This window comes from Hipposideros armiger, unplaced genomic scaffold (assembly GCF_001890085.2).
Source record: "Hipposideros armiger isolate ML-2016 unplaced genomic scaffold, ASM189008v1 scaffold_6, whole genome shotgun sequence".
NCBI classification, from domain to species: domain Eukaryota; kingdom Metazoa; phylum Chordata; class Mammalia; order Chiroptera; family Hipposideridae; genus Hipposideros; species Hipposideros armiger.
Genome location: NW_017731356.1, coordinates 2,910,204 through 2,932,440, shown reverse-complemented (window position 1 = coordinate 2,932,440; position 22,237 = coordinate 2,910,204). Strand labels below are relative to the sequence as shown.

Below are 22,237 nucleotides of genomic sequence, written 5' to 3'. Positions count from 1 at the left end.
GGGACCAGCATGTTTCTATGGTTACATTGAGAATGAACCAAAAATGTTAACATAGTCCATATCACCTTATCTGCTTTAACTCTCTAAAGATATTTTTCTGAAAAGATTCCTGCTCAGAACCCCAAGGACACCCAACATAAAGCAAACCTTTCATGTGGTCCTATGTCGGAGCCCTAACTTTTTTCTGGGGCGATGCTGATCATTTCCGCCATGCTGGCCTGGCATTGTCCATGTGACTCTGAGTCTACGTCAGACTGTAACTTCTGAGTACAAAGCTTATGTGTTTCATTGACGTTTTGATCCATGCTTAGTAAACACAAATTAATAATCAGACATGAAATGGTCGTATAGTGAGATTATTATTATTGGAATTCAGTTACTGAACAGAATACTTTCTTTTTTGACAGACCTAAAATTCTGGCTTTTGCTATGTAACCTACTCCCAATTTCTCTATGGATAAATCACTCATTTTTCAATTCATTCCTAGATGTCAAAAAAAAAAAGTGGAAAAGAAGAATGTTTTCATCGGACCCAACTAAACTATAGTTGAGGAGAGGGCGCAGTGGAATAGAGTACAAAGTTAACTGACTTGGAAACCAGAGCAACTTGTATTCTCCTGCAGACCTGCTACGTACTAGCTGTGTGGCGTTGGGTAAGACACTCCACTTCTCTGAGCCTGTTCGTGAAATAATACATTGGAAGCAAGACTACCTATTTCCAACAGTCATTTGAAAATTTAATGAACACATAGCAGGCAGGTAGTCTGGCACACAGTAGGCATTTCACAACTGGGGGATTTTACAGCTACCACTGCTGCTGTAATTTCTTCTTAGACATGGACTAGTCAAAACCATCGCTGTTGTTTCTTGTTTTCCTCTTCACTGTTTGTTGATATTTAACTATTCAGTAAGATTCCTATCACAGCATCACGGGGGAGAAAGAAAGAAAACCATTCAAATATGACTTAGTTTTGATGGAGAGCATCGTTGAAATCTGGGGAGCTTGAAAATGAATAAAAGCTTTAAAAATCCAAAAGAACTGTAGACCCAAAATTGCACATGTAAATTATGCATAGAAGTTTGCCCCCTCAAAACACCCATCTGGGACCCTTTTCTGCTGCGAGTCAATTCCTGGCTTTCTAATAAGCCCATTTTCCTTTCTCAATTCAGATTCTGAAAAGAAACATTCAGAAAGCAGACAGATGCTAGCACTCGAAAACAGGTAAGCAATTGATACCTTTAACAAGTAATCTCATTAAAAATGAGTTTGAAAACAGACAACAGAAAGAAGAAGGCTAACACCATATGAAATCATATGAAAATGCAATGATTTCACAGCCTGTTTGCCTTGGGTTGACTAATTTGGTTGCCACATGTCTAAAAACACAAAAGTTGGGTCATATTACTCAATATTTATTCAGTGACTTTTTTTTCCCTAAATGGCGGGGCACTTTGGTAAATTCCAAAGGGATAAAAAGAAACCCAGGAAGGCAGAGTTCTGGGAAAAGAGTAGGTTCTGACGGAGATTTTAAAAGCTTTCTCAACTCGCCATTTTCCAGGTGTGTGGTCCCCTTGGAAGTGCCTGGTATTTGACTAAGATTACAAACAGAGCCCCAGATGAGCCCTCGGCTCCTGCCTTCTTCTGGTAGCTGTTTCCCTTTGTAGTGGGGGCTGTTGTCATTTTGTAAAAAACACAACATCAATCTTGACGTTAGCAGGAGAAATGGGTGTCTTCATGGGAGGCAACCGCCATAAGTCATTTTTTTAATGATTCATTCTTTTGGCAATAAATTTTAATGTTCTAAAGAAAAATCTGATTAAAAAATAGATTAAAAAAAAAACACAACTGAAAACAGCAGTGAAGATGTACGTAATTGATGAGGAAGCTCAACCCTGGAAAGGACAGTGGTTATAGAACAAGACTCTTTTACTTGGATAAAAAGACAACTAGGAGGCATTTAAACACTTAAGAAGAGAAGTATGATTTGTACTTCCTTGGAGTTTTTTATCTCACGTTAAAAGATGAAATGCTTGTAGCAGAGAAACCCACAAGGAACAGAAAGCCAGCTTTCATCACAATAAGAGGGGGTGCCAAGGATAATTCCATAACACGGTATAAAGTAGATGAGGAGGGCTGAAGAGGAAATTAATAGCCCCTTTCAGATGTCATTCTGGTGTTGGGCATCAAACTAATGAACACGAAGACAAATATGCTACAATGGTCCACATAAGAAGCTCGGTGTTTTTAGATACTGCTTAAGCGAAAGGAAATTAAAAACCCTCTTTCAAGAATAAGAAAAGCAAAGCATAAACAGTGGTTTAACACGGGACATTTTTTGAGGAACATGCCACACTCTAACATCTCTGGGTTTCAACTTTCTTGACTGTAACAGGGTTTGCTTTAAGACAGAAACGTGTTTTTGAAATTGTGACAACTAGGTCTCCCCAGGTCCATATATTTTGCTTTCAATTCTAGTATGGAGCAATCGTGGAAAGGATTTTGGACTGGCAATCAGGGGCTCAGATTCTAATTTTGAAGGATTACTGACCAAAGCTAGGATGTTAGGCCACAGTGGCCTTACTGGCAAAAATTACAGGTTGGGCTAAGTGACTAAGACCTCTTTCAAATCCAGTGTCATGGGCTTTGGGGATTCTTTTTATGTTTTCAGTATTCAGCCCAGTAGAAAACTTTGAATAATTATTTGTTTAGGGCAATGCCTGAATCATGTCCTTTTGTTGCTATGTTTTTGGTTTTGCTTTGTTTTGTTTTTGTCTTTGTTCTAGAAAACCTTTGGCTGGCTCATCTGTTGGATGAGAACTACACTCTAATGATACACGCCTGGAGAAAGCTTAGGTGATTGTCCTGTTTCTCCATGGCCAGTGTGGTCTGCAGAGGTAAGTCTCCAAATTGAAATGAATATACATCTTTTTTTTTTTTAATTTTATTAAATGTATTGCGGTCACATTGGTTGGTAAAATTATGTAGGTTTCAAGGGTGCAATTCTATAGTACATCATCTTTATATGGCATTGTGTGTTCACCACCCGAATTCAAATGTTTATTTTGAGAGAAATTAGTTCACCTAAAAGCACAGTCTAGAGAGAGAAGAAAACAGAGAGGTTTCTAAGAGAGAGTTATTCTAACCTTTACATTGACTAAACAGACATGGGAATAACTGTTTTGTTTTGTTTTTCTTCTACCACTCTTGACCTCCTAACCACAAGTTGGGCAACAGTAACCTTGATGAGAACACTGCCACCTTAGGCTAATCCCCAAACTGGTGCCTCTAGCAATGGTCACACTCAATCTCAACGTTCACTTCCTCTCACGATCGCCTTATTCATTCACTGGAACAAATATTTATCGAGCATCTACCACTGCATGCCCGGCAAGGAGGGGCGCTGAGAAATACAGAGAAATCTTACACGTAGTCCACCTTCAAGGGACTTTATAACTGACTGGGGAATTAAGCTACAAGTGCTGGGAAAGCAAAGTAACAATTGAGAAAAGATATTCCAGTAGATGGGGTGGCCATCAGAACAGGAATGGATGAGAGAGGATGGAGACACCAAAGTGAGTGGTAGGTCAGCGGACATGGGTCAGCTTGGTTTGAGCCTGTCTCTGTCATAGTTGAAGTTCAGCACCCCTTTTTCAGCTGCAGCTGCACTGTGACTTGTCACTCCATTCTCTACTTGTGCTATTGATGGTGGTGACACAAACACATTTCCCTTGTCTTTCATTCACAGTCTTCCTTCACCTTGTCTCTCCTTGCCTAACAACATATCGTAGGCCTTACCCCTTCCTACTGACAGTCTCAGTTTACCTGTCAGCTCATCATAAGGACCTGCTCGGATCACCAACCAGACATATCTTCCCCTCAATCCTCATTCCAGCAGCTGAACTATCTGCTTTCTAACACTTATGACAATCTGTCATCATTGACATTGATTGTCTCACTCACTAGAATATGAGCTTCGTGAAGGCAGAACCCTTTTCTGACTTGTTAACTGGGGTACCCCTGCATCTAGAACTAGTGTGTGGCCTATGTCAGACACCCTTTCTTTCTTTCTTTCTTCCTTTCTTCCCTTTTCTTTTCTTTCTTTCTTTCTTTCTTTCTTTCTTTCTTTCTTTCTTTCTTTCTTTCTTTCTTTCTCTCTCTCTTTCTTTCTTCTTTAAATTTTATTGGGGAACAGCCACGATCATTGGTTACACATTGTTTTTATGCTACAATGGCATAGTTGACTCTTTTAGGGAGGGCGCAGCTCACAGTGGCCCAGGCATGGATCGAACCGGCAACCTTGGTGTTACCAACACCACGCCCTAACCCGCTGAGCTAACCGGTCACCCCCATCAGTCACCTTTCTTTGAATGACTGAATGAATACGTTACCTGTGCTTGCTGCCAATGCCTACTGTGCACGCCCTGCTCAGCCCACACTCTGCCACCAAGCCTGGCAGCCCTGTCAAGGCTGCATTTCTGGAAAGTCTCAGCACACAAGTGTCCCTGTGATAGAGACCTACTGCATTCCCTCCAAGGCATGTAAATTCCAGGAGCACGCTCTATCCAGGTCTTTCTCGCACTTGCTTTGTGCATGACTTTGCAGTGGTAACCATTTCTCCAGTTAGAAGGTAAGCCTTGAAAGCCAGTGAACAAAGAATGTAGAACAGAACCCTGTTCATCTTAGTAGCACTCAGTAAATGTTCAACTCTGATGATGACGACATATATGGAAGTTTAGACATGATCTGGTACCTCTATTTCCGTTCCCAAAAACCATCTGTTTAGCTTTAGGTTGTATTCCCTTTCAGTTAGTCATTTCTAGTCTCTGTGTCTTCAATCTCCTTCCACTGGCAAAGGAGGTTGGGCAAGAGCCTGGCTAATTCATTCTCCAACATACGAGAACATTACTGCCTGTCAACCACACCTAAACCTTAATTATACGGTAATCTCCTCTCAAGGGTTATGTGACTGTTTCAACCAGTAAGGAAGATGATGCACTAAGGTCATACGAGAAAAAAAAAAGTCTTTGGGCAAAACACCCAACAATCCATGTGGAATAATCTTATTCCACTGAATCATGTCCCCTGTTGCTGAACAGCTGAAAGAACTCCTTATTAATAGGTGATTCTGTCTTCCTGGAGTGGAAACCTATGAGTAATCTATGTGTCACTGTGACTCATGTCACGGCCACTACTTCCAACTCCCCGTCATCTGAAAATTGGCAAGAAGAATTCATACTGCTCAACTCATAACAGGAAAAGCCAGGATAGAGGAAAAACCTAATAAGTTTTATTGATGAAAAAGAAGACGGTAATTAGAAAAGTTGGCCAAGGGTGAGAAGGATGACTTTTTCGTCACCACCTAAATCATTCTTTTCCTCGGCATCTGTTTCCAACATGCCTTCAATGCCAATACAGGTGGTCTACCTTCCACATTCTCGCATCTTTTTTCAGATGTCCAATTTAAAATTTTTTCCCAACTTTTAAATTACTTTCAAGAAAGAACTTTGATAACAATATGTTGAACCAGGAGGAAGGACAAATGGGGCCCGAGCCCATGTGCAATTTACCACCCAAACATTCCCCAACCCTCATGTGTAATTTACAACCCAAACATCCCCCAACCATCGATAGGGATTTCATTTGCCAGCTTTCGTCTTTTTTCTTGACGGCTCTGTTACTTCAATTAAAATGGCACAGGATTTAACGACGTGGTTAACTTACTAGAAGTCAGCACCTTTAAAACAAAGTATCTTAGGAATACACTGGAAGGTTTTACAAACTCAGGGGACTCATAAAAAACATACACTGATTAGGTGTGTAGGTGGGAGAAGAGATTTTGGAAATTCAGATTGTACAAACATAATGTTTGCCATAAATCTTAGGTTAAAAAAAGTGTATGTGTGGTCACTGATTGGGCAAAAGTGGGGACCTCCTATACTGCAGTGTTACATTTTTTTATGTGGCCAAAGAAGTTACCAACAAAGAAATCCACCCCCTCCTAGCTATTCAGATGACCCCTGCTGAGGTCCTTTACTTTGTTCTATTTGGCTATTTCTATACTAAGGTTTTCTAGAGGTAGTGGTCACACCTCCCTGGATAGCATCATTAAACTTCTTTCTCTACTACAGATCTGTTAGTTTCGGGTAAATCTTCTTGGCTAAAGGATTGTTATGATTTTCATTCCCAGAGACTTCCAGTTTTAGCACCAGTTCCAGCTCTTCTCAAGGTCAACTAGCCAGCTATTCTGGCCACCAAGACTGGGAAGTCACCAAGTAATATCAGTATGGCTAACAACTTGACTTGAGAGACCCCATTTTTTATATCAAAGATGATCTCTAATTAGTTGGGGCCACAGATCAGATTTACACAATAGTGATTTTTATGCCCTTTCCCACATTTTCAGCAATCCAGTATTTATAAAAGTTTTTCCCTAGAATTTTATCAGAAAGCAACTTTATATAATAGTGGAGAAAAAAAACCACACATGCACACACACACACACACACACACATACACACACTCCAGTAGAAGTCAAACAACCTGGGTTCTCAGTCTGTCTGGCCCTAAAAAGTCATGTGTTTTGTTTTGTTTTTATTCCCCAGTAATGTAATTTGAAGAATGTAAATTTTCCAATCTGGGTTTCCGTTCCTACTGCTGTCAAATGGAGCATGGTATTAGACTGTTTTTAATATCTCTTTCTGATTTTAAATTACAAATTCCTCTTCAAATACTTGCCCGATGAATACATCTGTGCACTCAAAGAAGGGCATAGTAAAAAGTGGTAAAGATAAATTTAGTTACTAACCATCTCTAATTTAGGAATGTATGACTTTAACAATGGATTAACTGGATATTATGTAATTCCATAGATACACATTTCTGTAGTCAACTCTGCAGTGTTCTTGATGTTTTCTATGACATTACCAATGATCTTTGTGGATATCAGGGTTATCTCAACATTGCATGGATGCTTAGTTTCTTTTAGATAATATTTAAAGAAAATGTTCAGATTTGCAGGTATTCAAACAATAGAGCAAACATGAAAAACTGTTGTATAAAGCTCTGGAATTTTAAAATAATCTAACATTTAAAGATGGGGGATATATTTCTTATAAAATGTGTGTGTGTGTGTGTGTGTGTGTGTGTGTGTGTGTAGATGTTTGTCTTTGTGGGCGTATGTGTGACAGCTCAGAGAATTCTGGGTGGAGCTATACCAGTGCCATAAACATGAGAACTAGAAGCAGGTCCATTTGCCCACAGTGGAAAAGACCAACCTGTGGCACTGGGAAAGGCTTTCCTTGTTTGGGCTTTCTGGGTAGCCCTAAAAACTGCTAAGCCATATCACCATTACCTAGCCTCATGCCAACGATATCTGGTAACTCACTTTGACGTATTAGTTTCTAGGTAGGCGCTCCCAGACAATGGCTCATGCAATATCAATGCCAGCTGGACTCAGCTGTAAACAACAACCAAAAAGAGTATTTTAAATAGATATTTCAGATGTTTAAAATTAAATAAACCAAGGCAGGAGTGCGTAAGGTTCCAAGTGAAGTCAATTGCCCATTTGTGCTGGTTGGTACAACCAAGTACTGACTATATCCATGGGGTCCGAAATTGTTGTATAATGCAGACGTGAATGAGGAAAAGTGACCAAAAAAAAAAAAAAAGGAGTGGGGATGTATGAAAGCAGGATCACGAGGGATGCTCTTCCATGAAACTCTAAGAGTATATATACATTGACACTATCCCTCTAGGATTCAAGTAATATATGAGGCTGAGGAACCTTGGGCTGTATGTGTTTCAAAGTCCAGACAAAAGCCACTAAGGAAGTTTTATGGATCCCACTAGAAAAGCAGCTTCTTGTCAGGGCTGGAAAAATAATGTTACCAAGGATCCAGTAACAACAGAACCAAGGCCTGTTAGTTCGATTCCAAGCTGATGCCTCTTCCAAAAGGAGAGCATCCAGAAAAACAATGTATTCCCCAGACCAAGGAAGAAAGTCTAATATTTGGGATTAAGAAGTTTGGTGTACAGTCCATTATACACAGGCTGCGGGTCTGTTGGGGCAAATCTGTCTACCATTTGTTTCCACAAAGACCATCATGAAGTGAGTTTCTTCTCCAAGACCGTCCCCGGTGGGAGCTCCGGGCAAGAGACAGGAAGATGTATGCCACTGGCTTTCCAATGTCTATCTTGCTTCTCGAGGTTCCTTTAAGGATATAGTGCAGCTGAGAAGACCAGTGAGCGTGCAGTCCTGTACGACGACTACAGTGACCGATGGCTAATAAATCAGTTACATCTTGTGTACCCTGCTTAACCTTTGGATATGATGAATATTTGGAGTGTGTTTTTTGTGGTCTCAAGCCAACAGTTAACCACAGCCTAGAGATTTTTGAACCTTGGGGTAAGAGCTAGAAATCTGTATTCCCCACTTTGTTCTCAGTGCAGTTGGAGGGAAGAGAATTCCATTAGCCAGAGACAATGTAATTGAGTTCATAACTTCTGCGGGTGGAGGGGCTGCATTTCTATGGCGCCTTTCTTCCAAAGATCATAAAACACCTCACATATGCTATTTCATTTATATTCCAAATGTCTTTATGGTAGAAGAAAAGAGCACTGAATACAATTTCAACCCCAAAAAAATGTATTAGTAATTTAATAGTTTGGCAAAACTGAGGAAAGCAACATTTATCTAATTTAATATGGGGAAACCAATGTTGAGGAAGATTTCAAGAATTTTTTAAAAATCACTGGGTGCGTGCATTATTTTTACCTTTACTAACAATGTTTGTTTTACTCATCCCAACTTCTCTAGATCACATTAATTATTCTCTTTTCTTCACTCTCATTGCACCGAGTGTTTGATATGTACAATTTAGCACATTGTTATGCACTTTCATATTGTCATCGTTGCCTTGTGTGCATTTTAGTCTCAGTAGCTACTCAGAGGGAGACACTGGTGTGTGTCAGAAATGACACTGACTAGAAGACAGAGCCCTGGGTGCCAGTCTGTCTCTGTCACTTGCTTTCAGCAAACTCCTCATCCTTCCTAAACTCCAGTTTCTTTACTAAAAAATGAGAAAAAAAAGTCCTCAGTGTCTTATAAGATTGTTGTGAGGTACAAATAAGACACGGTCTGAAATTCTTTCCTCTACTTGTCTTTCACTGAACCAGAGATCCTGAGAGAATGCAGAGGTTATGTAATTTCTTTCCCAAAACTATTAAAAAGTGGAAGAACTTTTTAAGAAGTAGATAGGAATTGTTGAGAGTGTGTTGAGTGTAATTTTAACCCAGAACTTGAAATCGATAAAGAGGCCAACTTCTTGATATGACTGGGTTGCAGTCATGTGATTTTCATGAGAGATGCTCAGTTCAGAGAAATGCTTTTGATTTGGGAGAGAGAGAGAGAGAGAGAGAGAGAGAGAGAGAGAGAGAGAGAGAGAGAGAGAGAGAATTGAACTTACAGCCTGCAAGACATTTCTGTTCTTCTCCCCATCAACTAGTTATAAAACCCTCCCGGTGTGGTGGGAGCATAAATCTGATTATGCCCGTGGCCAGCAGGAGCAAAATAACTGCGTGGCTCTAGTACCCATCCATTACACTCAGCATCGTAAATCACTGAACTGCCACAAGCTCAGCTTTCTGGAATCCCCAAGTTGTTTGAAGTACTCCGCCATTGCCATTTATGGAAGAGCCCTATTATACTGTCTTTGCCTTAAGTGTTATCAAAATAAAATTTAAATTCGAGTGTCTACCCTCCAGAGGGTACTCATGTGACATAATAATGGGAAACACAAGAAAACAAACCAAACTTTGATGTCTTCTACCATGAATGTGGGCAAGCACCTCAACCTAAGGACCTGGTTAGCTCCATTAAGAATTTAAGTTGAGTAGTTCTCTTTTTAGTCCTTTTGTGAGGGAAATTACAAATGTTAGCAGAAATGTGGGTCTGCTTTTCACACACACACACACACAGCAACTTCATGGGGGGAGTCTGATAAATGTGTAATCCTTGAACAAAGCATGCAAAGCATTTGGCCTGAGATGGAATAGTCACATGCCCACAAATTAAACTGAGCGCATATCCACAGCTTATATGAACCTCTAAACCACGGAATTCAAATTACGTTGCAAGGATGAATCCATGCAGATTCTCCTGCCTTGTGGGTCCTTTCTATTCAATGTAGCATATGTTTATTGAACGTCAACTGGCTGTTGGACCTGAAAAGTCAGTGGCCTCCACCTTGACAAGAAGCTCACCCTTTGGTGAGAAAAATGCAGATATAAACAAGTAGCTTCAAAAGCACGAGCGAAGTCAAACAACGGAGGGCATACACCTCAAAGGTACGGCACAAAGGAGGGACCTACTGTGTTTTAATACGTGAGGAAAGAGTCACAGAAAAGGAGGACCCAATTGCAATGGATTTTGAAGGGAAAAAGTACACATTTTGTTTCATTTTTAAAGAGGAAAGATAGTATTTGTAATGGATGGAGTAGAATGGTAGCCATTTCTAATAATGGCTTTTCACTCCATTTATTCCTTATTACAGCCCTGTGAAGGAGTATGTCGTTTTCCTAATTTCAGAGGTTTGGGCAAGTAGACATCTCAAGAATGCCGGGCTGGTAAGTGATATGATCTTGACTCTCCTTGTTGCTGCAGCTGAGCATTTGGGAGTTTTAAGAAGAGAAGGAAGATGAAGCTGTGGGGGAGTTAGGGCCGGAGGGTGAAGGGCCCCTTCCAGCCTGCACTTGGACTTCATCCTTTCCTGCAGGGGAGTCAGGAATGGAGTTTTTCAGCAGAGGAGAGGGTGACGGGAGAGTTTTGCTTTTCAGATAGCATCCTGGTAATTGGATGGAGCTTGGTCTTGGCTGGGCTTGAGACGAACATCGATGCTTTTATGGATTCGGAAGGTCAGGGCTAAGAATGCGGCCCATCCTGCTACTTTTAATGGTTAAGATGCTTGAGGCTTCCCTGATCTGTAAACTTCCACCGTAATATCTCTGTCCATCATCTCCCCTGTCTGGGCCCGCTTTCAACTCTCCTGCTCATTTTTCTTTCACTCTATGAAGTGTATGTGTATCCAAGTTACTAATGATGCAAAGTGCAAATTCAGGACATGACGAAGCATAATTGTTTTAATGTATGGGAAAGCTCTAAAGGACTTTCCAAATGGGCCAAATATATATCTGAAAAGTCTATGCACCCCTCTATGAGGAACCTGCAGTGTCTCCACCCATGAAAGGCTCTATACCAAACTTTCTGGCCTCCTGACGAGCCTCGCTTTAAGCAAGTAGGTTCATAAAAAACGAAAATTTCCAAAACCATAATATCAGATAGGCCACAAAATGACCTTTAGGGTATTTTAAAATTGCTAACTCCACTGGTACATTTAAAATATAATCATATCTATCTATCTATATATATAGATAAATATAGATATAGATATAGATATAGATATAGATATAGATATAGATATAGATATAGATATAGATGGAAACCCCAGAAATGCATCCTCTTGTACTTTGAGGCAAACTGGTATTTCTCATCATTATTTTTGTGTCTCTTTGTTTCATTCTTCAAGGTAGTCACCCCAATTCAAATCCAAGCAAGCCTGCTCCCTTTGAGCTCACAGGAGCCCTGATTTCTCTCCTGCTGGCCATGCTTTTGTCTCTTGGCCCAGCCAAAACCAAGCCCCTTTTACTATAACGTTCCCTTTAGCCTTGAAGTGGGCAGACCCCTCTAGACTCTCCTCCCCAACCCTATTGCTCATAATACCGTTTTCTGCGAACTGACCAGAGAGAGTCCCCTTCTCGCTATTGATCTGGAGAAACTGTGTGCAAACCAGAGCTCCAGAATGGAAGAGATAAAGAAGTGAGACACGTCTAGAAACTCAAAGGATCTCTGTGACCTCAAAGAACCAAACTTACTTCTCTGAAAGAGTTTTGTAAAAGAATAAAAATTAAAAGAAAAAAAAAGAAAACCTTATTAATGTTTGCTGGAGAAACAGGAAAGCTTTTTCCACAAGAAAAGTGCTTTCTGTACTAAAACTGGCAGCCAGACGGCCGGAGCATTTATCTCCTGCATAGAAAGTGCTCTGTCAGGCGAGCTGTGACTAACAATAAGCTGAAAAACAAGCCACAGACTTCCACTGTATTTTATTTGGCACAGAGGAATTATTCCTCAGCACAAAGTATTTGCAACTGGCATCGGTTAAACAAGAAATTACAACCTTTAAAAGCCCTATTTATCATTAGCTGCAAAAGTGCAGACTTCACCGTCAATTACTCTGACAAAGGATTACAGACCATCAACACGGCACACAGGATAACAGCAGCCTTGGCGGCCAGCCGGCCTCTCTGAAGGGAGGATTAGAAAGTTAACAACCTGGAGACCCTTCTCCAGAGACACCCTCCCCCCATCCTTCTTTGCCCACCCTCTTCCCCTTTGCAGGCTGACTCTCGCATCTCTCCTTCTCTCTCTCCCTTCACCTCGGCTAGCAGAGGCTGGTAGACCAGCAAGCTTTCAGCAGCAAGATGTGATGGCTGTGAAAGTTATTGCTGAAGAACTACTGGCCAAATCAAGTCAGCTACAACTTTGCTCCAATTCTGCTCTGAATGTGTTCTGTTGATTAAAAAAAAAAAATGGAAAGTACAAGATTGATTTCTGAAAGCTAAAGGCATACTATGGTGTTGTTGCTCTCAGCTGCTTCATTTAGAGGCTAAATGGTCAGAAAAACAGTGATGTTTAATAAGCAAAAGGCCTCTACTGTAATTCTAAAATGCACTCCCAAACCCTGAATGGTGCCTATGTATTCTGGAAGAAGGCTTTTTGCATTTTACTGAGGCCTTAACCCATCTTTAAATGATTTCATTCCTTAAGGACAGAAAAACAAAGAGAAGCTCTGTTTTCCAGGTATCAAAATAGAATTAAAATATTATTTTTAAAGTGCTTATATAAGTGGTAATATATATCAAGGAAAAAAATATATATATATGGCTCCTTATTTAGTTTTAACTTTCCAAGGAAGCATGAAGTCATTATCAGTGTTACTGTCACCTCATTGCCAGTTAAATTAGTTTAAATGGTCCTGGAGTTTCTCTCAGAGGTTTACAGATTCATATTCGTCTCTTCAACATTTTGGTTTCATTGGCTATAGTTGTCTCAGCATAAAAACATCTTTCAGGAGAATGAAGTAAAGTAACATAACTGTGTGTTAACCACTTGTATGTGATTTGGCACGTAGTGCTCAATAAATGGTGGCACACTGGCTCTAATGTTGGTAAAGATGAGGAAGGGATGTGTGTTATTACAAGTTCTGTTTTATGAAGGATTTTTTATGATATGGAAAAAGTACTTGTGAATATAGATGGATATATACATATACAAATGCAAGTTACATGTATGGTATATTCTTAACTATTATATATAAAGCGATATTCAGCGAAAACAAAACAAACAAACAAAAATCCCAGAAGGAGATAAATCCAAATGTTAAGAGCATTTGTCTCTGAGTGATGAAAAATAACGGATATTGGTTTTTCTAGACTCATCTCTAATTTTCTATGATGAGCTTGTCTTCCATTATTATGAGGGGAAAAAAATTTTGAAAAGTACAGGCAAGAAAAAAGTATTAGAACTAAGATATTATACTTATCAGGTGCTTGTGAATGTATCAGCTTTTTTATATCCAATATGATAGCCCATCCAGGGAGACAAATGTTCCCATTTTTTCGAGTAAAGTCACTGAGGTTCAGAGAGAGTGGGGATTGGAGCGGAAACCACGAGGCCCCCAATCTCTCCAGACATGGCTGTGTCCCTTCCCATTTGGTCTGCTGGGTTCATAAAAACTCTCACAGGGCCATCGCTTGTGGGTGACCTCCTGCAAAAATTACAGGAGGTTGGATAGCTTTATTTAGCCCGATTAGGTTCAAAGACTATGCCAGGGAGCTTCTCAGTCCAAAAATAATCTCTTTTTATTGGTTCTCTAAATTAACTCCTGCAGGAGTGAGCTGAGCTAAATTAAAGCTTTCATACAGCCAGGCCCAGGGATTTTTACTGAGTGGTAAACGTTTTCTCTCTCTGTGAGAACTTTACTGTTTCCTTCCTCTAAGAGAGGCTATACTTAGACGCAAAGAAAGCTGCTCAAAGCAGATCTTCCAGAATTCATTTTATTTGACAAAGACTCTTAGTTCAAGCCCCTGGTGTGGAACATTTAAAACTTTTATAGGTTTTCCTAGCTTTTAAAGTAATTTGCATTTAAGGAAAGAGATACTAATCTCTCACACAAATGGCAAAAATGCATTCCTTGCCCTTTTTTAACTGGAAAAATTGAATTTGTAGAGTCATCAGGTGAGGTAATCTTACTTATAAAGGATTCTAAGAGCTGGACAAATCTTAGCCAGCCTCTGTACTACCGGCTGCACCGAAAGGCGTCTTTTCATAACTATTGCAACTGCAGAACGTTCTTCTCTCCGAACCGCACGCTAGGGAGTAGGCAATTTGAGACAGAAAATATGAATTTGACGTTCAGGGTTGCCTCTTTTTCTCTAATACAGACATGTCACTGCTGGTCATAGTTAATGATGCATTCACGAGCATTTCTGCAGAGTGGGAACGACTCCCACTGAGTTTTCAAACAGCCACAGGCAAGCGTGTCCCACTGCCCCATGGCTCTGGCCCTGTTCATGTGTCATTCTCTCCTTTGCTCCTGCCTACCTGGCACCTTGAATGAGTGACAGTGCAGGTGTGAGGTGTCGGTATCCCACCCCCTCCCCACCCCCCCATCTCTCTTTCATACTGGATTTTGGACGTGCACACCATTTCAGAGAGAGGAAACTCAAAGAGGCAGGCATGTCTGTGTTTTATTCCTTTGCACTGAATACCTAGAAGGTCCCAGAAAAATCATCCTAAGTTGCCCTAAGCCTGTGCTACAACTTCAACTGAGGTTCCAGCAAAGATCTTAGAGAATAGGACCAAAAAAAGGTATACTCAGAAAAAGAAGTAAAAAGAGAAGACAGAGTCAGGATAGTTGGAGGAGGCGGGGGGGAGGGGGAGATTCAATTTCAAACCTCTTCTAGGTGTCTTGTTGACTGGAGAAGTGAGTTGGAACTTATCAGCAGAGATTTGAACTAACAGGAAATACAAGCAACGTGGAATTGGTCTGTCCAAGGGAAAAGAACTCAAGCACAGCTGGCGGAGAAAGGTTCTTGGTCCTGACTCTAAAGAAGAAAATACTCGCCACCATCTAACTGTGGCTGAGGACCTCATGTGTGCACGCAGTTAGACTTCTCTACCAAGGACACTCACTCCTTCCGCCAAGCGTACGAGGACAGATGACACTAGTATCAAATATGTTACATAAAGGTTTTGCTAAGAAAAAAAAAATGTGGGGGTGGGCAGAACAATTGATTGTTTAGGTATGTAATATTTACATAGCATCGTATTGTGAATGGTGACACCCATAATGCAGCTGTGGGAAAGCCACGGATGGAAGGTTATTGGGCATTAGACAGGAGTTCAAGTTCCAGTCACAGTTCAGCAACAAGCTAGCTGATCTTGATCGTATGCAAATTACCTGAGTTTCCTCATTTTGCAAATAAGGGGTTTGGAAGGACGCCCTCTATAGCCTCCTTCCAGCTCTGATAGTCCATTGGGTACAGTTATTGCATTTAGCTGTTCTAATATCAGAGTGGGTAAATCAGACCTCCAAAGGCATCCCAGCTGATGAACTTTGACCCTTCCATTGAAAGTTCTTACAACTACATACAAGGTCAGAGCGTCTAGGCTTCTCTCTCAATGCACTGGATTGTTGGGTTCTGCCAGTTTTCTGATTTTTTTGTAGGAAGAGGCTGAATGACAAGTTTAGAGAATGGACACCTATACCCACCTCTTAGTTCCTGCACCCATTGTTATCCTAACAACAACAAAATCCTTAGATGTTATCATACTTTTAATTTTTATCTATAGGAACACTTCAAGCACAGCTGTTCCTCATTAGACTCCAGTGGCCGAAAGCATTTGGTTACTACAGGAAAAGGGGAAAAAAAAATCAGTAAAGTTTTATTTACAATCTGCTTTCATTGTGAAATAGTAGAAGTCCCTGAATTAATAAAAAGATGTGCTTGGTACTAAAAGCATAAATACGCTTTCTTAAAACAGTGGTAAATGTTGTGGGCACACTTCCCAGATTTCCAGTCCTATTCTAGTTCTCTCTCCTTTTCCCCGTAAGTGCATGCTCACTCTTGTTAGCACGTGACTGGCTTTTGAATAAGAAAATACGGTTATGAAAAGATGAGGCCTCTTCTAAAATGGGCACGTGTATTATACATGTGCATAAGCAGACATAAGCAGAATTTTCATATAAATTTGAGAAAGCCAATTTCCACCCTTCAAAGCAAACAGCTGTTCTGTGAGATTGTGCATGCCCTATCTCTGAAAATCTTTAAGCAAGCCTGGGTTCTGTCTGCCAGGAATACCAAACAAGGAATCCCAGCTCCCAGAGTCAATTTGATTCTGTCACTTATAAGCGCTCTTTCAACTCGGAATTCAAAGATTCTGTAAGTTATTGTTTTTTCCCCCCCATAAATTCATTTCAAAAATTGACCCAATGTTTCTACTGTGTTTCATGTGTTGGCAGGTCCTATAACAAACACAGGAGAGAAACTGAAGGATGAATGAGAAGATTTGTGGTGCTGAAATTTGGATGCATTTGCACCTGGGATCACTGATGCATTTGCACCTGGAAACCGAAGAATCTGGTAACCCAGTCCTTGATGGCAGCAGCCTTTCCCCGAGAAAACTGCAAAGTGCTTTAGCAAACTAAAACTCTACGTGCCTCATGAGTTCTCTATCCCCACTTCTCCCAGGCAGAGCCCGTGAAAATGAGGACTCAGATGTTTGTCAATAAGATGAAATGATTGCCCGCCATCATTTGACTTTGTGGGCAAAATCTCACCGAGTTTTCTACTGTGTAGACGCATTGCTTTGCCCCCACACCCCACCTTCCTCCAAAAAGATCAGATCTCTTGAGAGAATCAGTTTTCCTTGACCCCTTGTCTCATCTCAAAATTTAGTCTAAATCAGGATTTGAGCTTCTCTTTTTTTTTATTCAAATTTTAAGAAATTGCAAGTCATAACTTGCCCCGTCAGCCCCATTACCCATCCCGCCTCACACTATCCATACAATCAAACTTGTTACTCTTAAAAGTTTTCCTTGTAAGAGTCTGGCTGAGCAGGTCTCCCCTGGCAACACAAATTTTCAAATTATTTATGATGGGGAATGTTGAGATTAGTGGGGATCGGAGGTAGGGGAAGAGGGGATCACAGCCCAGCAAGAAATTCAACTGTTGTTCTTTCCTGGTCCCCTTCATAAAGAAGGCAGCCCTGCCATATCAAATATCCTGTTTCCTGAAAGCCTACCTCTGAGATTGGTATGTTCAGGAAATTACATCATTGCAGAATTCGTTCATACTGACCCTAAGTGCACCCGTGTTCCAGCATTTGCCCTCTAACCTCACCTCCTTAATCACATTTGCATGCTGTCTCCACTCTTTTTACTAATATTTAGAACCTTTCTACAGCGTATTCTATTTTGCAAGTCATTTATCAATGTTAATTCATCTCTTCTCACCTGTATTCCTTTGAGGTAGAGCCCTGTGATTAGTAATAATAACAAAAGCGTTGGTATTTGGCTTTTCTATAGCTTCTGTCTCCTGAGAACGCTACAAATATTAACAGCACACACAGGGGTCTCCTGGAATGGCTTGGGTCACGGAAGGAGTGGGGGAGAATGCTCTGACTAGCTGAAGTGGAATAAATTGAAGGTTGGGTTGGAACGGAATCAAGATGCCGGTGTTAATATGCCTGACTATTTAGGAAAAGTTCCAGGATCCCTTAATGATGACAAGCAATAAGGCTGTCAGAATTTGCCTGGAATATATATGGGATTAGGCCAGCTCCTAAAACTTTCCAAGGTGCCTCGAGGTCAAGGGCTTTCTGCAGAAGGTAAGCCTTTTTGATGATATAAAAATTCCACAGGCCCCAGAGGAAGAAAAATGTAAGATAGGTAGGGTGTGTGTGTGTGTGTGTGTGAGAGAGAGAGAGAGAGAGAGAGAGAGAGAGAGAGAGAGGGAGATTTCTTTCACTTATTTCCAGGAAGGTTCTCTATTGGGCTTATTTGAATCCTCAGTATTTGTTGTAGACTATCATTCTTATCTTGAAAAAAAAAAAAGACTCTACAACTAGGAAAAATCTGACTCTTAAATAATAAGAGAATTCCTAGTGGCCTGAAATAAAAACAGCTTTAATTTTTTATAAAATAGATGGAATATAGCAACTTACTAATAATGTAAGGTTATAACGCTTATGCTAGTGTAAAGGTATACTTAATAATAATGTAAGGTTAAGCTTTAACCACATTCTAGAAAGTTAGCTACGTTCTAATATGTATTCCACAGTGAATCAAGGCAGATATTCCAGCCCTCTTACTAACCCCGTTTACTGGAATTTTTAAGGCTCTTCTCTTGAGTTAAATCTTTCAAATTTAGAATTTAATCAAAAGTACTGAAACTATGGAAAAAGAAGAATTTAGATTCTTAATCCATAAGGATTAATGTCAGTTATTGGGAAGGCCTTCCTGATCCTGGACAATTGTTAAAATAAATGCTTATTCTTTCCTGGAAATGTAAACCTGAAAAATCCCACTCCACTTTTGGACTGCCAAGATAAAAATAGCTCCTGGATCATATACTTTGCTCCTCTGTCACAGCATCATTCTGCACTTGATATTACATGTATTCATGTGTATATCTAATCTAGAGTCTAGACTCTAGACCCATCGACCAACTTTTTTGAAGGACAAGGAACTTCTCATCCCTCTGAGTAGTTACACAGTATCATGTACACATAGTTGTACGTTAGATGTTTCTTGAATAAATGATGCAATAAGGCAGGCTTAAATAATAAGGCACCGCACCCTCCCACCCAAACAGAAGGTCCCATTGTCCCCGGAAACCTGCTGTTGGAACTCTGTCTGCCACCCAGAGCACAGGGTTATAATTTTCCCACTTTACATTAAACCCTTGGGACTATGCTCCTTTATTTTATTTATTTTCAATACTATCATTGTCACTCACACAAGAAGATGGGAGGAAAAAGAGTGGAGGGAGGAGGAGGCAGATAGAGGAAGGGGAGGAGGAGAAAAGGAAGAAAGGAGAGGGGAAAAAATCGGGAGGCGGGGAGGACAGAAAGGAACTGAGGAAAACACCATAATTCCATGTTCCTGAAATAAGAACAAAGACATGAAAAAGTAAAAAGATGGGAAGGGAGGAGGGAGGGAGTGAGGGAGGGAAAGAAGGAAGGAAGGAAGGAAGGAAGGAAGGAAGGAAAGAAAGAAGGAAAGAAGGGAATTTCTTTTAGTGATGTTAAAATCCACTTGAGGAACAGCTCTATAAAAACTGGTTGGTTCTCATTACTTGTGTAAGTTTGGCCTGATTAAATCCATCAGCGGCATCTAAAAGCATTGCTTTCTATTTCATTCCTAGGTTGGCTAATAGACATTTTAACCCAGTCTTTGCTTGCTTACTGGCACCCAACCCATCTGCTTTATTTCGTTCATTTATTCAACAAACACTTTTGGAGCAAGAATTTTCCAGATCTGTGATGGGCATTGGAAAAACAGTCATGAACCAACCCCATCTCTCACTGGAAAGGCTTACCTGACTCTCTCCACAGCCACCTGAAACCCAAATTAGTGCTGTCATGCATCCCCAAATTTTGTCAAGCATGCAGCTTTTTATCACATTCTCCTTTCTAGGCTCTTCTTGACAGCCTAGACAAAGCCATCCGCATCTTTTCTTTGCAGTCAAGCCTGTTCTAAAGGACTATCCCTGGTTAATTCATGCAGTTTTTTGTTTTGGTGCCAATGGCAGTGCCTACATGAAGCCAACTTACTTTCCTCTCTCCAGGCTCTTACATTTTCTGAGATTTCTGTCTCTCCAAGTAGCTTTCTGTGTTTTATTTTATTCATACTCTTCCCAGAATCACACCTCTCTGGCACATAATCCAGGTGGCCCGTATCTCATCTTGACCCAATAAAAACATATGAATATTTAAAGCCCAATTGTTATTATAGTTACTCGTATCACACAAATTCTTACATGTAAAGGAGTGGTGAGGAAGTTGAGTTTTGCCAAATGTAGAGCCTCTTACATTTTTAAATTCCAAAACTAGGCTACTAATGTCAACTGGTGATTGTTCTTTTGATTATGTGTCCCTAAAAATGCATGCGAAGACCCAGCTAACTTTTCTCATACACACCACACACCCTTGAGGTGTTTGTGGTGGCAAAAATGATTATTATTGTAATTTCCCTTCCCCAGTCTAGTCTACAAGATAAACACCTACTCGCTATCCAGCTGAAAGTTCCTATCTTCCATGAAGTTTTTCCTTGGCCATTGGAGTGACGACTCCATCTTTTGCGACTTCTTTATCCTGCCCTGACCTTGACCCCCATTCTAGAACCCATTTAGGGGTCACGTATCTGCCTGTTCTAAACTACAAGCTCCTCGGGGGCAGGGACCAAACCTGGTGTGACACCCTATTTCTAGTGCTTATTACAGTGCATGGAATACTGTCGGGGTTCTGTCAGTGTAGGATGAATGGAAGGGACAAGAGGAGGGAGAATCTTATACGTAATGCAACACTAACCAAAAATAGACAGCAGGAGGTAGAGACTGGAATTGCCGAAGTGAAATATTGTCTGGAAACAGGTGAGAAAAGTGTTTCATCCAGGTGACGAATGCCAACCTTTCTCAGCCAAAATGTTACCATATCTTTAAAAAGCTTTCCATTCTTGGATTTGTCTGTCGGTCTCTCAAAGACACACACACACACACACACACACACACACACACACACACACACACATACACACACACAATCTGATCAGTTTGCTATCCAGGTCTCTACCCGCTTCTCTATGGCCTGATCCAACCTCAGTGCCCCAAACTCCCCACACCTCACCCCATATCGCCACCTGGTGTCCAAAAGCAAGAAAAATACCCAAGAAATGAAAACGATTTTTTTTTTTAAGCTGATCAATATCAGGACTCTGGAACCATATACTGAGAGGGTTTTTTTTTTTTTAATCACATGCTTCTTGGCATAGAGTTTGAGTCACAAGCATAAAAGTTACATGTACAAACCGTCGTCAAAGCACAGTCTTATTTCCACCCACATCTTCACACACAAAAAATGGGTGCTCTCAATCTTTTCAGCTCCATGGACTGCCTTCCCCCCACAGAGGCCATGTTTCAAAACCTTGTCTACCAGATAAACTATATTTTGTCATTAAGTAAGCTCACAAATGTCAGCCTGTGGTAGCATTTAGCCTGTTATTGCCAGGAGTGGCAGCATTCATTCATGCCTTCAGTTAACGAGTTCCTCTTGTGTTCTAGGAGCTGTGCAAGGTGCTGGAGTCACCCTCAATTAATGTCAGTCCAGTCAAAATATCCTAAAGATTTCCTGTCCATAGAGAATAGACATGTATTTCCATCAGCTGTTTTGAAATAACAGAAAATTAATAAAGCTTCCCTTTTTACTGCCCCTACGAAGTTGGGGAAATGAGATTGGGTACCAGTAGATTAGGAAACAATACCCTGATAGAATCAGTACAACTTCAAATCAATAATTCCTGGGGGGGGGGGAGGAAGGACTCAAATGTCTACATTGAGCTTAGATTGTTGTTCCACTGCTTTTAATTGTGCAACTGGCTGTTAATGTGTACCGGTGAGAATTTTGTCACAGAACTAAGAACCAAAAGATGCAGCACTAAAAAATAATATGGATTTTGCTCGATTTTTTTAGTCACCACCACAAAATCATCAAATGGGTTTCAATGAGGAAATCAGCAATTGTACAGTGAAGGCACAGGAAGCAAAAAAAACAACAACAACAAAAACAGAGCCCCAGTCAACAGTCCTCAGAACAAAAATTTTCAGGGAGGATAAGTACAACACCGCTTTTCCATAAGTTAAATGCACCCATTTGTTTCATTTTGCGATTACAGTCATTTTATTATTTGTGTTGCTGTAGTGTTCCTTCTTTTATGAAATGATGTAGTCAGAAAATGGTGGGAGGTTTATTTAAATGTCCGCCCTTGACCAAATAAATAAGATGCCTAGACGTTTTTAAAATAAAATGTTATTTGTAAATAAATTTCTAAAGTCTGAATAACC

At 40.4% G+C, this 22,237-nt stretch overlaps 1 protein-coding gene and 1 long non-coding RNA gene across 3 annotated transcripts in view; one reads left to right on the top strand and one right to left on the bottom strand.

Moving 5' to 3' along the window:
* Nucleotides 1–22,237, bottom strand: part of PRRX1 (paired related homeobox 1) — a 69,807-nt gene that overhangs the window by 23,881 nt on the left and 23,689 nt on the right. The gene's annotated exons all lie outside the window — the stretch shown is intronic.
* On the top strand, nt 495–16,788 carry LOC109385541 (uncharacterized). The gene is made up of 4 exons (XR_002124644.1): nt 495–653; nt 1,171–1,222; nt 2,785–2,895; nt 16,639–16,788. It is a non-coding gene; the product is annotated as an uncharacterized LOC109385541 (long non-coding RNA).